The following is a 16,803-nucleotide window of genomic DNA, read 5'->3' as shown; positions in this document are numbered from 1 at the left end:
TGCCTTGCTTCCTGAGGCCTCTCCCTGTGGACCCTTCGCTTAAGTCAGAGGAACACGCCTGAGACCTTCTCTCCTGTGTACCTCTGCTCAGATCATTCTGGGGCAGAAACGACCTTGTATTTTTCTCTGCCTGACTAAAGTCTACCCTTCCTCCGAAGCCCAGTTCTAGAAGTTTCTCTGACTTCTCTGACTAGATAGAGAAAAAGAAAAATGAAAGTGAGCTACAGTTCTCTCTCCCCTCCAGTTTGCCTCCTCTCTATTTTAGGGAGTTCATAATGAGTCCTATTTTCTCGCACTTCTTGCTTACTTATCTTCTAATTCTAGGCAAACTAAGGTATTTGTCCAGGTGAACATGTTGTTAGCAACAACAGTTTTGAGGATTAGAACTGAATTTAGTAGGAAAACTGGCCTCAGGGTTGGTGACATGTTTTCTGAAATCAGAGTTTTGATGCAGAATTTTTTTTAGAAGAGATTGGGTTAGCAGATTGATAATGTTCATAAAAAGTACTACTTTCTTTTGCGGCTACACTGGTAGAGGTAGGGTATTTAGAGAAAGGGTCCAGGCCTTACTCAGTTCAGTCGCTCCGTCGTGTCCGACTCTTGGCGACCCCATGGACTGCAGCACACCAGTCTTCCCTGTCCATAACCAACTCCCAGAGCTTGTTCAAACTCATGTCCATTGAGTCGGTAATGCCATCCAACCGACTCATCCTGTGTCGTCCCCTTCTCCTCCCTCATTCAGTCTTTCCCAGCATCAGGCCTTATTACTCTGTTTTTAAAATTGTCTTGGAATGTTGAATTCAGACAGATAAAATGGTAATATTCAGAGAAAGTGAGCAGGATGGGGAGGTGGGTCTGAAAACATGAAGGGTGGACAGAAGGAAAGAAGGGAGGCTGTGTCCTCTGTTTTCAAGTGTTCAGGAGACTGTCTTTAGGAAGAGAGAAAGTTAGACTTCACATATGGATCTATGATGTAAGAACAAATACTATCGGGGGTAGGTTATAGGAAGACAGATTTCAGGTCAGTATAAGAAATACTTTTCTCCTACTGTTGTGAAAAAGTGAAAGGAAGACAGTAGATTTCCCAAGTAGGAATGGGAACACAGCAGGTGATATTCTAATCTTAAAGATACATAACCTTACAGTAGCTGAACCATAGGTACTGAAATGGAATACCTTTAGAACAGGTTATTTTCCCCTCTAGAGTAAAACGTTTACCATAGGGTTTTGGAGGAGGATTCAGCAGTGGAAGGTAGTAAACCCTGCTGTCTCCAAAACTGGTAACAAATCCTGACATGGATCAAGAGATAATAAGTACAGTTTTCTGAGTTGATATTGAAATGATGATGAAAGTAATATTAATTCTAGAATCCAGGAGGTTCTTAACACTGGATTCAAGGACCTTGAGAGTAGTATTTAAAAAGGAGAAGATCCTTGCAGAATTTCCAGGGAGTCTTAAGCAGTTTCAATATTAACCTTTATCTATTTGGGCAGTTTTAAAAGAGCTACTATCTTAAAAATAATCATCATAGAAAAGTAAGACCACAGAATTGTCTTGACACAAGTAATTTGGATTTATAAAGGCTTTATGAATTAAGAAACATTCCTCAGGATGCAAATTTAATGCATGTGTGTATGTTTCTGTCTGATTCTCAAAAGTGGCTCTCACTCAGAAAATGTTATGCATTACTGATCTGGACTTGCGGTTCTCAAATTTTTGGATTTAACCCATTAAGTTGGGACAGGAGCTCCTTATTTCATCTTTACTATCCAGCATCAAGATAACCAAATATTAATGCGGCCGTGTATATATATATATATATATATATATATATATATGATTTTATGAGCCATTTACATATATGATTTTATGAATCAAATGTGTATGATTTTATCTAAAAAAAGCACTGTCCCATAAGCTTAAAAATTTTTTGTTGTACTTTCCTTGGTGATAGATGGCAAGTGATTTAAAGAGCATAAAAATCACAGATGAAGGTTTGTTATGCTAGCAGTTTTCTGGCAAGTGGGCTTGTCATAGATACATCTGCTGTAGCTGTAGGGATTTGGATTATTCTTATTTTTAACCAGACTACATATGTGTCTTAAGGTCTCATTACTGAAAATTACAGGACAAAATATAAATCTGCATCACTTTACATTGTGAGATTAACCAAATAATCTTCAACAAGTCAAATTTCTAATGATAAAATTGAACTAAAAGTAATTTAAAAGGAATAGCAGTGTTGCAAACCGTGACCGAACTCAAGACAGTACCACTGCTCCAGTGATAAATTATCCTTTCTGAGCGCTTGAGGATTCTCAGTTCCAGTGTTGGTGTGAGTGCCCCGTATACACTCTGCAGCATTGTAGGCAGCCCAGGCTTTTGGTAGATCAAAAGTTAAGTTCTTTGTGAAAGCGTTAGTCTCCTAGCTATACCTGACTCTTTGCAACCCGATGGACTATATAGCCCACCAAGCTCTTCTCTCCATGGAATTCTCAAGGCAAGAAAGCTGGAGTGGGTAGTTATTCCCTTCTCCTGGGGATCTTCTTGGGATCGAACCCAGGTCTTCTGCGTTGCAGAAAGCTTCTTTACCGTCTGAGGCAGCAGGGAAGTTCTGCGACTTGCTAATTTTAATTTACTAATACAGATTTTAGGACGCCTCCCCCAATCACTTATTCGGCAACTGATTTATTAGGCTACTAGCAACTCTTGGTCATATTGAAGATGAGTGTCTGTGTAATTGCATAGTTACATATTGAGAGTGAAAGAAAGATGTATAAATTAGTTACAGATCTCCCGTGATTTCTAGTAGTTACAAGACCCTATTTTAAGGAACACTAGTCTACCAGATTAATTTATGGGTGTAGATTAATGATACTAGACAGTTTGAGGGAGGATTAATATCCAGGAGACTATCCAAATAATGGCCTTTCTTTTCTCATTTTGTTTAAAAAGTTAAAAAAACAAACAAACAAAAAACCCCATCAGCCTAAATGCTTCTGATAACCAGATACCCTTTCTTTTTAAATACCCCTTTGTTTACCAAGTGCGTTGAGCCTGGCCCTGAAGTAAGATCAACAGCTGTGTGTGAGTAATTTTTTCCCCCTCCCTTGCTGTGCTCCTCCTATCAAATTGAAATACCCTGGCACTTTCTTCCCTTTTTGAAAACACAAAAGAGGATTAGGCCATATAATGGACTATTTATGTGTCAAATTAAACGTTTTACTCCGAGGCTGTTTTTGAGTTATGTGAGCAGTAAAAATATGTATTAAGCTGCCAAGCCTTTTAAAAAATGCATATTATTTAGCTGATAGCCTGTAACAGTCTGATGGACCCATAATGGTGTTTTGAGTAAATACACATTTGAACAATTTATGAAACTTATGTTTACATGTGTATTAAACAGCCTGGGTAGGGAGTGACCAAAAGTTATTACCAGTTGACAGCTGCTGTCTGGTGACCAATTTGAAATGAATTGGTGGATTCCCTCCAGAGTGGAGTAAACAGGTTTCCCTGTCAGAGGAACAGGCCGTGTAATCTGCAGGGTGTGGGGCCCCAGCCCCAGAGGCCTGCATGTTGGTCAAATGAGGCACTGGAATAAAATCTTAACTGCAGTGAGCTGCACCTTAGATTTACATGTATGACCTAGTTTAATTTCATTTTTTATCTTGAAATTTATAAGTATGTTTACAGAACACAGGCTGTGCATGACACAGTTTTCTGTTCTTGGGAAGAGGGACTGTGTTTGTTTCTTTGGGATCTGTTCTCTAGTGCAGTGATCTTGAAATTTTTAAGATCATGTGTCCCTGTCAAAAATAAATACTTTTAATATTCCCATCTAAATTGTACCCATATTTACACTTACAAAACATACACAAAAATAGGAATTTAAAAGGTTGAGATAAAAAGAAGTACACATAACTGCGCTATTTTCATTTTGTACTCGAGTGAATCCTCTTGGGCAGACCCTGGGATCACACCTGGTGCTGGAGACCAAGGCTGGTACCTTGATATCCTTGTGTTGTGGAAAGGGCACCATGGATCGTAGAGCTGTGACTTGGGCGTGGCATTCATAAACCTGGGCAAGTCTTTTAACCACCTTAAGCTCTAGTTTCCTCATTTGTAAAATATAGATAAGTACCTGTGGGGTAGTCATAAAGATTACTGATAGTAAGCATCGTGTGTCCTCTTAAGTATTTGCTAGACATCATCTCATCTGTCCCTGACCCTGTCTAAAGTATCTCCTCCTTCTCCAGTCACTTTTTTTTTTTTAAGTTTTTTTTTTTCTTAATGTGGACCATTTTTAAAGTCTTTATTGAGTTTGCTATAACTCTGCTTCTCTTTTATGTTTTGGTTTTTTGGCCACGAGTCATGTGGAATCTTAACTCCACATTCAGGGATTGAACCTGCACCCCTTGTGTTGGAAGCTCAGGATCTTAACCACTGGACTGCCAGGGAAGTCCCTTCAATCACTCTTAATGCCTACCCTGATTTACTTGTGTTGAAACAACTTTTTTTCACCCTATGAGTTAATATTGTTTAATTCTCCCACAAAGGTGGGAGGAGAGAGATATTTGTGAGGAGAGAGACATTTTTCCCTTGTTCACTGCTGTATCCACAACTCCTGGAACAGTGCATGACACTTGGTAGATCCTTAGTAAATGTTAGTTGAAAATGGAATGTTGGTTACTTAATGAGTTTATAGAGGCTGTTAATAGAGGCCGTTACTACTTGCTTTGAGTGCCCTGCACATGGTTGGTTCTCTAGGATAGAAGTAGTAATTCCCTATGTGTGATTTAGTCTCAGTGGGATCCAATGCAGGAGCTATTTTTCCTGCTGGAGAATGGATTTTTTTGTCTGTTACAGCCAGCTGTTTACCAGGGTGCAGTTAGCCCTGGATCTGAGCCGAGTGAACTGACCCCGTGTGGTTCTGATGTGCCACCTGGGCCTCACAGCACCCTGCTGTGGCCCACCGTGCCATCCACTGAGAACGTCACAGGGTCAGGGGTGACAGGCCGTGTGGAGGTACCTCAGGGAGGGCAGTGGCATTGCCATGTCACGTCTCTCCAGAGGACAAACCTAATTTCTCACGTGGTCGACAGAGAGCGATGGAGGGAAAGAACTGCACCTTTGAAAGACACTTTTCTTGGCTGCTTTTTGAAATGAGTTGTTACAGAAACACCTGTTATTGTGAAGGCCTATCACTTTTAAGGTCACACTTTGGATCGGACTATGAAATAAAGGCATATGGAGTGTTGCTCTGGGAACATATTCATGTGATTTAATTGGGAGAATGAGTGAATATGAGGTTGGGGAGTCTTTACACGTATGAGCAATTACATATGTAGTGGAGTAGCCTGCAAGCATTGAAAAATAGCACTTATTGATTCCTTTCTATAAACTTTTCAGCTTGGTTCTTATCTGTTACCTCTTCAGTTGATATGGATTTGTGCTCAACTTGCCTAAAAGGGGAGATGGGGATATATTTTCTGGGATCAGCTGATATTGCTCTGAATTAGACCACTTTATAGGGTATGGTAGGTATCAATATGGGCTGCGTTGTAGGTGAAGGATGGCAGCGGAGGGTGCGGGGAAGTGGTTTTCTTTGTCTGCTTCTGGCCCATGTTCTCTAACTGCCTACCTATTAAGAATATTCTGGGCTGTGTAGAATGAACTAACACTGTGATCAAGCTCATCAGCTTGCCCTATCCAGGCTTGAAAAGTAATATAATTTAAAATTTAAAATATAATGGCCTTATAAATCCCCTGGAAGTTCTACCATTCGAGAGCTTATTGGGACAAGCACTATCTGAGAGACCTCTTTTTTGAAGATGATCTCTCTGTTACCTGAAAAACATGGGAACCCTCACCATTTTAACTTAAAAGGATCTCTCTTTCTTAATGGTCTTTTAAAGAGCCATGGTAGATGGAAATGATGGGGAAATCAATCGTTGCCACAAGCAAAGAAGTTTGGAATTGTTTAGACCTTAGCAATGCAGGAGACCCCAGTTCGATCCCTGGCTTGGAAAGATCCCTGGAGAAGGGAAAGGCCACCCACTCCAGTATTCTGGCCTGGAGAATTCATGGACTGTACAGTCCACGGGGTCGCAAAGAGTCGGACATGACTGAGCGACTTTCACTTTCACTTTTCAAACCTTAGCACAAATCCTGACTCAGACAGTAATTATCTGTGCTGTCTTGAAAAGCTCTGAGCCTCGGTTTCTTCATCTGTTAAATGGGGATATTTATTTCATACCATTGTGACGACTTAATGTAACAACAGGATGTGAAAGCATCTGTTACTGCTCTGCATATTTTTGACATTTAATAAATCTTAGCAGCCCATTTCTCCCTTTTGAGGGTAAAACCATAAGAAGTTTTTGGTAAATAATTGAAGTACTTGGTGTTAAAGGGAAATTTACCTCATGCTGTGACCTTTTTTTTTTCTTTTACAAGCATGGGATTATAGAAATAAAAAGGGGGTAATTTTTACCCCTTGGTCGTATTGGGTTAGCACTGCTTTTCTTGGCTTTTGACAACAGTAAAGACTAATGTGTTGCCTCTGGGTGTGTGTGTTTGTGTGTGTGTGTGATTTTTAACTGTTTATGTAATTCATCGCTTGTCTCAGGGACTGGAATCTTTCTTCTCGCCCTCAGGATTCCTGCAATTTCATGTGCTAATCCGGGTGGAATTTGTATCGAATAGAACTAGAGAGTGTTGGAATTTAGAGGAGATTCTCTGGTTGTAATTTCTCAAAAGAAGAAAAAGGCAAACTAGAGAATTGGAGATTTGCTGAAAGTTGTGCAGCTAGTTTGTGACAAAGCTGGAGTTGTAGCAGATTTGATTTCCACAAGATCTAGCTATGTGGTTCTCAAAGCATTTTAATAGACAAGCAGCCTAACCTGGGAAGTTGTTGGAAATGCAAATTCTTGCACCAACCCACTGAATCAGAAACTTTAATAAACCTGCAGGGTGATTCTGATGCTCCTAAAGTTTAAGAACCTCTACTGTGTTCTTCACACAATTTGGCAGGGAGATTTGCTGAGTTTTGTGGCAATGTGAGGTCTTCGTTTTACCTTTTAGGAGTCTCCTCCTGCTGTTTGATGTTCCTTCTACAAACAATTCCACCTTTGGTGTTGGTTTCCTTAGATTTGCATGTGATTGTTGTGGAGGCACTTCTGTGAAACTGATACCTGTTGCCATCCTTTCTTTATGTCTGCAAAGGGTGTCTGTGCTGGGCTGTTTTCCCTCCGAGACAGACCCATGTTAGGGTACAGCATTTTTTTAGACACAGGGAATAGAATTTTTCCCCCAGAACATCAGCAGGGTAATTTGGCTTGTGTTGATACATCATTAATGTCTCCACGTGAAAAGATTGCTCCTCCCTGTTTAAACCTCTAATGTCCTTACCCACATATCTAGATGTGCTTTTTAGGAACACTAGCAGATAACCTGAAATTCTGAAGAAGGGCACCATAATCATGTGAAGAGGGAATGAAGAGCCTGAATGTCTTTTAGTTGCTTCAGTTGGAAATGAATGCAGAGTGACCTCAGTTCTGTCCAAGGAGACTGACTTTCTTGTCACTTTGTGTAAACATTAATTTCCTAATGTGTTTCCGTCTGTTTGTAAAAAGGATTTTTTTCCTAGTGTCTTAGCTGTTGGCTTGACTTTTTTATTTTCATTGGTAAAATATGTATGTCTGTGCTGTGAGTGGAGAAGGATAGATTAATAAAAACCACTGAACCAGCGTGGCATATGCAGTTAATTAACACTACCAGAAAAGCTGGCTTGTGGTTATGTGTAAACTTTTATTTCCAAACATCTAAAAATTGTTCAGAGTTGTCTTACTTATTCTGAGGGGTAGGTTAGGAAGCTGTATGGGCAGAAACTTTTGGACAGCCTTTCTCAAACTTTACTTTGCATTAGAGTCTCCTGGAGGGCTTTTTAAAATGCAGATTGGTAGACCTCATTTGCAGTTTATGATCCAGCAGGTCACAGTGGGCTCAGAATTTTCATTTCTAACAAGTTCTCAGGTGGTGCTAACACTTCTAGTACAGGGACCTGACTCTGAGAATCACTGCTTTAGAATGTAGATCTCACCCTTACTTTGCCAAAGGAAAGAGAATGAAATTGCAAGGGCTCCCTTTTCTTTCTACAGAGGCATTGCCTCTTCTTAGCAAACACTAAAACAAGATTCATACACTACATCCAAGGTGTCAAGTACCAAGTGCACTGGGAATAAATAAAATGGTCTCTGTGCTTGGGAAGCTCACCGTTTAGAGAGGGGATTAACTAACATAAGAAAACAGCGGTCAGAATCTAATGACAAGTCTTGGAAAGAACCTGCCTGCCAATGCAGGAGACATGGCAACCCACTTCAGTATTCCTGCCAGGAAAAATCCTATGGACAGAGGAGCCTGGTGGCCTACAGTCCATGGGGCCTTAAAGAGTCAGACATGACTGAGTACGTGTGTATACCCACAGAAACTGGTGGAGATGTCAGGGGCGGGTTCTTTAGATATGCTATGAGGACCGGCCTAAGCTTTCCTCAGACTATCTCCACATTATATCTATGGGTGTAAGTGAAACAAAGCATCTTGTTAACTCTCAGAACAACATTTTCTCTTCTTTGAGCTCTTGGGCATCCCAAACTGTGTATCCAGAACCTTCAGAATTGGCACTGTCAGCTCCTCACCCCAGCTTTTGTGGAAGGGTCCCTCCTCCTTCCTCTTCTTTTTGTTTACATTTTAAAATTACAGTTTCTGACACTCCACTGTAGCAGGAGAGTTTGTAACAAGACCAAGTTAAGTGGTCTTGGTAGAACTAATTTATGAGACAGCTTCAACAATTCTTGAGGTACCAGGGGAACTTTCTGTAGCTGGATCAGCATGCAATGTTTCCCTTCACCTCTTCAAGCAGATCAGACATTTTGTGATTGTGTAGCAGTTTAAAGTGGAACTTTCTAAGGCATGGCCTTGCTCATTAAGAAGCCAAGACAGACCTGAGAAAGGGGAGGGAGAGTGAGGTGTTTCTTTCAGCTGCTTCTGTTTCCCTAACTTTGAGCAGTGACTTTGGGTAAACTGGTAAAAACTGTTGGTCCAATTATGCATAGAACTAGTGTCTAGGGCAAGCTTTTCTCCCCCAGGTGATCTGCTGTGGTGCTATTAAGGAATATCTTGATCTGTTAATAATGGTCCCATAATTTTAAGCACAATGAAGCATGGTGTGTGTGTGTGTGTGTGTGTGTGTGTGTAAGAAATGGAGTGACATAGTTACTAGTATGTTCCCCCCCATCTCCCTGCGAAAAGCTTCTCTAGACGGGAACAAAGGATGTGGCTACAACCAGTGACAGGTTACAGTGCTCTCCCCATTTTATTGATTGTTCATTTCTAGTCTCTGACCTTATTTGCTACCTATTGATCTAGTAGAAAAGCAAATAAATTTCCCTAGATAGCACTTAGGTGAGCTGGGCTTTGATGACTTGTCTCCCAAAGGGTGTTTTTAAAGAGTACTTACCTACTGAGTGGCAGCCTCTATACCGTCTAATGTACATATACATCTAATCTGCCCACTCGGGGACCCCTTTTTTTCGTTGGGTCACTGATGTCACAGGTTGGCCTTGTCGTTTTGGCTCCTCTTCTGTGAGATTGCACACATGTTGTGGACCACTGTAATGGCCTTGCAGTGCGCAGTCTTGGGGTCAGTGCAGAGCATACGCGAGATGCCACTGGAGATGATGTGTTGCTGAGTCAGTTCTAGTCAGCTTCTGCCAACATGTCAAATTTTCACATTAAAGAAAGCCAGAACCACTTTATTGTTAATAGGTTTTATTTCAAGGTCTCCATTTGTGCATTTGAACTCTAATTTGCTTCCGAATAAATTCTGAGTTACTAAAAATGCTTAATTTTCTACTATCTGTGCTTGGGGAGGGAGAAGTTAGGGTTTGGGTTAGGTATATATGCGATGGAAGCAGTCACAGACTTTATTTTCTTGGGCTCCAAAACCACTGCAGATGGTGACTGCAGCAAGGATATTAAAGATGCTTGCTCTTTGAAAGGACAGCTGTGACAAACCTAAAGTGAAAAAGGGTTAGTAGCTCAGTCGTGTCCAACTCTTTGTGACCCCAGGGACTGTAGACCGCCAGACTCCTCTGTCCATGGGATTTCCCAGGCAAGAATACCGCAGTGGGTTGCCATTTCCTACTCCAGGGGACCTTTCTGACCCGATGATCCAGCCGGAGTCTCTTGTGTCTGCTGCATGGGCAGGCCATCCCTCTCTAGAGGTTGTACCAATTTATATCCCACCTGTTTGAGAGCGGGGATTTCCCCACAACCTTGTCAACTGAGTGTGTTGTTAAACCTTTGAGTTTTTGCCAGTCTGAGAGGAGCAAATTGGTATCTCAAAGTGGTTTCAGTTTGCATCTCTTGTTATGAATAACATTGAGACTCTTCTGCTATATTCAAGATCTAGTAGTACTTCATTTTCTGTGAATAGATTGGCCATTTTCCTTGCTTTTCTGTTGGGTTTTGTTTTTTCCAAGTTTTAAAATAAACTATTTTGGAAAAGTTGCGAAGATTACTGAGGTTTTTTTTCTTTCTTTATGCCATTATCAGCAGTGTTAGTTACGTTAGACGGTTTAAGGATGTACAGGTCTCCTGGAATTCTGGTGCTTGTCACAGGTATGTCAGCCAAAGAAGGATGCAAATCTAATTCATGAGTCTTAGGTGCCGCTGGGGATTTTCCATCTGGAGTGACAGATTTGGAAGATTCTTCTGAGCCTCTGACTAGCCTCCATTGTGGGACATATAATTCAGAGCCTATCTTTTATTCTTTTTCTTTTACTACTATCAATTATTAACTAGAAAGGTTATTGAAGTGAAAACCTTGCCTGGAGTTTGTGTTTCTTGAGATTTACTTCCAGTTATAAATGTGGTTTTCAAGCGACTGAATCTTTCATAGACTAGGTTTCAAGCACATAAAATATTTGCTTCTCCCCCCACCATCACATGCTAATGGAGAGAATGAACAGCTGTAATTTTTTTCTGGAACACAGTGCTGTCATTTTGTCCTGTTAATTGGTTCTCAGAGCAAGGAGCTAAAATGTGGAGGCAGAGGTGCCTTTCCCAGATGGAAACATGCCTCGAGTCTTTGTGTCCCGGAAAAGTCTGCCTCACCTGAAAGATAAAAGCATTGGCTCCAGAAATAAGACCTCCTGGATTCAAATTCCTGCTTTTGCCTGTGCTAACTGCATCTCCTCAGACACAGCTTTGTGCTTGGCTCATTTATAAAAAGGGGATAATGGTAGTACTTGCCTCATTGAGTGGTTGTTAGCATTAAGGTTCATAATACATGTGAAGTGCTTATTAGCACTGGCCTTGGACGCGGAAAGCTGCCAATAAATAATGGCTTAAAGTGGACAGTGATTTCAGAGCCCATGGGATAAAGTAGCAGTTGTGTTGCATTTGACTTCTGTTGATCAGCCTTTCTTCCTGCTCTGTCCTTTACCCTGAGAAGAATTTAACCTAGTAACTGAATGTCACTCAGCGGGTATTTCAGTACTTAGTGAGTGTGCCAGACTCTAAACAAGATGATATGTGAGATGCTGCACAGAGTCCTCAGGGAGTTTGCAGTCTGACAGGAACCTGAGCACAGACACCTCTAAACGCAAAGCTGACTGTCACCACCCTGGGGATGCAGGAACATAAAGTTACCCTGCTCTGACTGGCGTGACTGGGATATGTGTCTTCAAGGAGAGGGAACCAATTAGTAGGTGAAGTAGAGATATGAGGGAACCTGATAACCTTCCTGTAGTCTTTTGCAGTTTGGGAAACTTTCTCTGTATATCAACTTAACTCAGTTAAACCTCATAGAATGGCTGAGTTTACTGCTCAGGAAATGGAGGGTCACATAGGTTATGTGATTTGCTCAAGGTCCGACAGCTCCTTGATGATGTTGGGGTTTGACTAAAGGTCTCCCGACTCTGCTTCTTCTGATGTTTTCCCCTAGTCTCTTTAACTGAAAGGACTGGCACCAGCGTGGAGAGTGTCAGCAAAGGCGGCACTTGGAGTAGTTCCTAAATGTTCCTTGGGTTTAGGTCAGACTCTTCTAGAGCATCGGAGCTGGAAGGAAGCCTGAGAGCAGCCAGCCTCTTCATGCGACTGAGGCAGACGGCAGTGTGCTTGTGAGGGACTCAGGGGCCCATAGGCACTGGCTTTACGGAGGGCAGAGAGTTCCCCATGGCTGTTCCTGGGTGGTCTTCGGGGGTTGAGTAATTGCTGGCATGGAGAGAGTTCGCTATGGGAAAAGTAGGTAAATTTAGAGAGGGGAGGGCCTGTAACTTGAGAGGCAGGCAGTTTCCCCGGGATGTTTTCCTGAGTAGTGTTAAAAAAAAAAAAGGGCTGTAGTTTAGTATTCAGATGTGGTTTCAGTTGTGCAACGACAAGGAGCAAGAAGCAAAGGCAGAGAGAAAGGGAAGGGAAGTAAGTGGATGATTTGAAAAAAAAATAAAAGGGAGAGCTCTTTGTGAGAGACATATCCTCAGTGTCTGTGGGGCAGGCATCTGAAATCCTGGGGACTTGGTACGTGGGAGAGTGTCTTTAGCGGTCCTCTGGCCTGAAGTGCTCTGGGTTGCCTTGGGTGTGTGTAGACGCTTATCGTGGTGCAGGGAAGAGGGGCACAGTGGCCACTACATGTTGTTTCTCGGGATTGCGTTTGGGGTGATTCCTACTTTGGATGGGAGGAGGAAATGGCAGCCCACTCCAGTATTCTTGCCTGGAGAGTCCCCATGGGTAGAGGAGCCTGGTGGGATCCATGGGGTCACAGAGAGTCAGACACGAGTGAGGGGATTTAGCACTACTTTGGGTAGGAGGTTATTCTAGGCAGAGCTGTGTGGATCTGCAACATCAACAGCCCCAGAAATGTCAGAAGTGAAGATTTGGGGACCCCCTAACCCAGACCTACAAAATCAGAATCTCCAGGGTATAGGGTGCAAAAGTCTGTATTTTAGAGACTTCTCTGGCGCTCTTATGTTTAAGACTCCATGCTCTCAATGGAGGGGTCACAGGTTCAGTCCATGGTTGGGGAACAAAGATCCTGCATGCTGTACAGGGCGACCCGAAGGAAAAAAGGAAAGAAGAAGAAAAGAGCAGAAATACGTATTTTAACAAGATTCCCAGGTCATTTGTCTGCATGTTACATTTTCGGAAGCACTGCTATCCTTCAGAGGCCTTCCAGGGTCTTCCTTAGGGTTCTCTGCTGCTGTGGTTAACGTGTCATTCACCAAACATCTATTGAATTTTTGTTATGTAGGCAGAACACCAAGTGAACTGCAGTGTGCCAGGAGCATGCGGTCCAGATGAAGAGAGAGGATTGTTTACAGATTAAGAGAGAAAGTGATACAGGTCTGTAAGGGAGGCACGAGAACGCCTAGGGCCTTGTGGAGCGTGGACATGTTTCTATAGGCGTGTGCAGGACCAGTGGTGTGCAAAGGGGGCGAGCGTTGCCTTGGAACAGGACTCCTGGGAAATTCTAATCTGTGGTCTGATGCTTCTTTGCAAGCCTGATGGGTGGCCTGACTGTGGCCAGCATATGGCCATACAAGCATATGGACAGAGACCTATCTGAAAGCTGTTTAGCCTGCCCCGTCACTTGTCTGGGTGTGCTCTGTCGACTTGATAAACGCTTTAAAGATTGCTGGGGTTATGCAGGTGACTCATGGAAGGACATCCCTGGCATCTGCTTTTGGATCTCCTCTCACCTGCACTGCCTCTTGTCAAAAGCCTGCATATCCTCCACTCTGTTAAGGGAAAAATTGATTTGTCACTGAATTTCCATGCCTCAGCCTGGGAGAAATGTAAATGTTGTACTGGCCTTTAGTACTTTGCCTTCAAGCCAAGATTTAGAGCTGGTCATTATACTTTTAGAGCAGGTTAGGTATGAAAATAGCAGCAGGTAGAAGAGTCAGAGGAAGCTGTTTGCTCTCATCTGCTGGTTTGGTCAGGTGGAAGTATGAGTATTAATACAGTCCACTTAAACAATAAAATAACTCCCAGGGAAGAGGAACTATAAACTTCAGTAAATATCAAAGATGTGAAATGCTAAAACTGAAAGCTCTCTGCAGCTGTTTGGCTCTTTAAAGAGTGTGTTTATTGGTCATGAGTGCTTGTCTGTTTGGTCATGCTTTGCCATCCCCCCTTTTTCCCCTAGTATGGGTATACGTAAATTCATTAGAATATACCTTAGTTAATTAAGTAGGGCAGTGTTTCTAGATTGTAAAATAGTAACGTGTATAGCTAACTTAATAAAATCCTTTATTAATTCATTTTCTTTTTGAAACAAGTTTCATCTGGGGAGGTCACTGTGTCCTGGCTGTTTCACTTCTAAAATGTACCTTGACTGTATCCTTCCTTTCTGTCCACCTTCTCTCTGACCCAGCAACTTGTACTGGTTCATCACCCTGACTTCATTTTCTCTTAGTTGTTTCACTGTGCTGTCACCACCGGAGATTTCTTTCAGAAGTACTCAGCCCTGCACATTGCAACTAGAGTCTAAAAAACCCACAGACAAAACCTTTCGTTTGTCCACAGGACCTACTGTTTTCCAAACTCCTTAGTATGCCATATGAGCTTCTTTATGGTCTGGCTCCAAAATACTGTCCTAGCCTCCTTTGTAAAGGACAGATGAAAGCAGACTCTGTTGGAGGGCTGGCAAAGTGTCTAGTCTGTTACTTGATGAAAGGGAAACTGATAATCCTGCAGTTTTTTTTCCCCCTTTCCCACCTGGAAAGGTGACAGCTTTTTCCATATCTTTCAGCCCTTCCGCCTAGAAGTAGCTCAGGGACTTGGTGCGCACGCTGAGGGCAGGTCCAGGACAGGTTAGCCTATACTCTCTGCTACAGCTGACTCGCTTTGTCCAGAACCAGCAGATGTTTACAAAATACCTGTCAAATTGAATTACTGAATTTGCTTGGCTCACATACTTTGTTTTTCCCAAGATCGTTTGTGTGGATTTTTTTCTTGCTAGTTCTCAATTGTGGCTTATGCCTTTTCTTCCCATTCTCTTTGTAATTATCAAGTAATTTATTAAATGGAGACAAGCTTAACTAGACATTAAATAATTGCAGGTGTGCGGCTGAATTGAGCTGCTGTCCTTTAACTAGGAGCTCACAGCTGTCTGTGCTGTACTCTGTGATGGGATTTCACTTCACCTCGTTTGATTATGTGATATTGTGTGTATTGCAAGATGAAAAAATGCTGATGCTTCTGCTCTAAGCAGTTGTACAAAGGCTGGTATGTTTCCAAGAAATCACCATACAAATATTGAGAGGCCAGTTCTAGAGCCCTTGCAGCCTCTGATACTTCTCTTCTCCTGGAATTTTTTCACTTTTGTTACTTTCTTCTTGATAGGGAACGCTTCAATTGTTCCTGAGGCTCAGATATGACCATTTACCATATTTTAAAAGTATTTCTTTTGCTCCATAGCATTAATTGTTGAAGCAAGATTTGTTTGTTTCTTCCTAAGAGATCAGTAGTGTGTCCACAAGTTGGCTCTTTTTGTGTTTTAATTATCAGACCTTATCTCGCTGCTTTATACACGTTTGTCCCATCAGAAAGAGTTGAAGCTTTATATAAATGTGAATTTTAGTCCTGGGTTATGTTGTGCCACCAGTTTGCTTTCTTTTATGGTTTCATATAACAATTGCTAGAGGTAGACACTGGTTTTATAGTACTTAGCTTGATGCAGAATTTAGTATAAGCTGTTAATAAAGGATTGTTTAGTTATACTATGCAGTAAACCCACTGCTTACAATAAACAGTATACATGGATCTGCTCTTAAGGACATAAATATCATGCTGTCCCTTACCAATTGTGTATTCTTAGGCATGCCACTTCATTGTCTTAATCTTTAGTTTCTTCTTCTAGGTAGTTGTGAGAATTAAATTTGTGTTTGATCTTTGTATGCCCTCAGTATTGGCATGCAGTATTTGTATGCACATAGTGCTAGGCACTATTCTGGTTGTTTGATACATTTGTGACAAAAAGCAGACCAAATCAGGGGTTAACATCTGACTTTAGTTTTCTCTATCAACTGGATAGAATCCACTTGGTGGGAGAACATGATAGCTAATGGTGGTACTAGTGGTGAAGAATGCACCTGCTAATGTGGGAGATGTCAGAGACGCAGGTTTGATCCCTGGGTCAGAAAGATCCCCTGGAGGAGGAAATGGCAACTCACTCCAGTATTATTGCCTGGAGAATCCAGTGGAAAGAGGAGCCTGGCAGGCTACTGTCCATAGGGTCATAACAAGTCAGACATGACTGAAGTGACTTAGTATGCACATAAAAAAATTAGCTGAAATATGTACTTAATAACCCTATTTCTGTTTAGTTTAGTACATGTCTGCCTTGTAGAGTAGGTGTAAGAGACAGCCCTTTCCCATACTATGGCGGTACATATTTATGGTCTTGACTGTTTAAAAAAATTGACTAGAGGCTCTGCATATAGTATTTCAGATTGTTGGTCTTGGGATACTGACTGTAGGGCCTCCTCCTCTAGCTTTTTGCTTTTTACGTTGTTTCTGGGCTTCCCTGGTGGCTCAGAGGTTAAAGCGTCTGCCTGCAATGCGGGAGACCTGGGTTCAATCCCTGCGTCGGGAAGATCCCCTGGAGAAGGAAATGGCAACCCACTCCAGTATTCTTGCCTGGAGAATCCCATGGATGGAGGACCATGGTGGGCTACAGTCCATGGGGTCGCAAAGAGTTGGACACGACTGAGCGACTTCACTCACTAAGATTCCTGAAG

At 42.0% G+C, this 16,803-nt stretch overlaps 1 protein-coding gene across 1 annotated transcript in view; it reads left to right on the top strand.

Annotated features, from left to right (window-relative positions):
- The window catches only part of AUTS2 (activator of transcription and developmental regulator AUTS2), a 1,187,145-nt gene that overhangs the window by 83,160 nt on the left and 1,087,182 nt on the right, over window positions 1-16,803 (top strand). The window lies entirely within an intron of this gene.

Source organism: Dama dama, chromosome 10 (genome assembly GCF_033118175.1).
Source record: "Dama dama isolate Ldn47 chromosome 10, ASM3311817v1, whole genome shotgun sequence".
Taxonomy (NCBI): Eukaryota; Metazoa; Chordata; class Mammalia; order Artiodactyla; family Cervidae; genus Dama; species Dama dama.
Note: the sequence above shows the minus strand (reverse complement) of the source record. Positions and strands in the feature narration are given on the sequence as shown.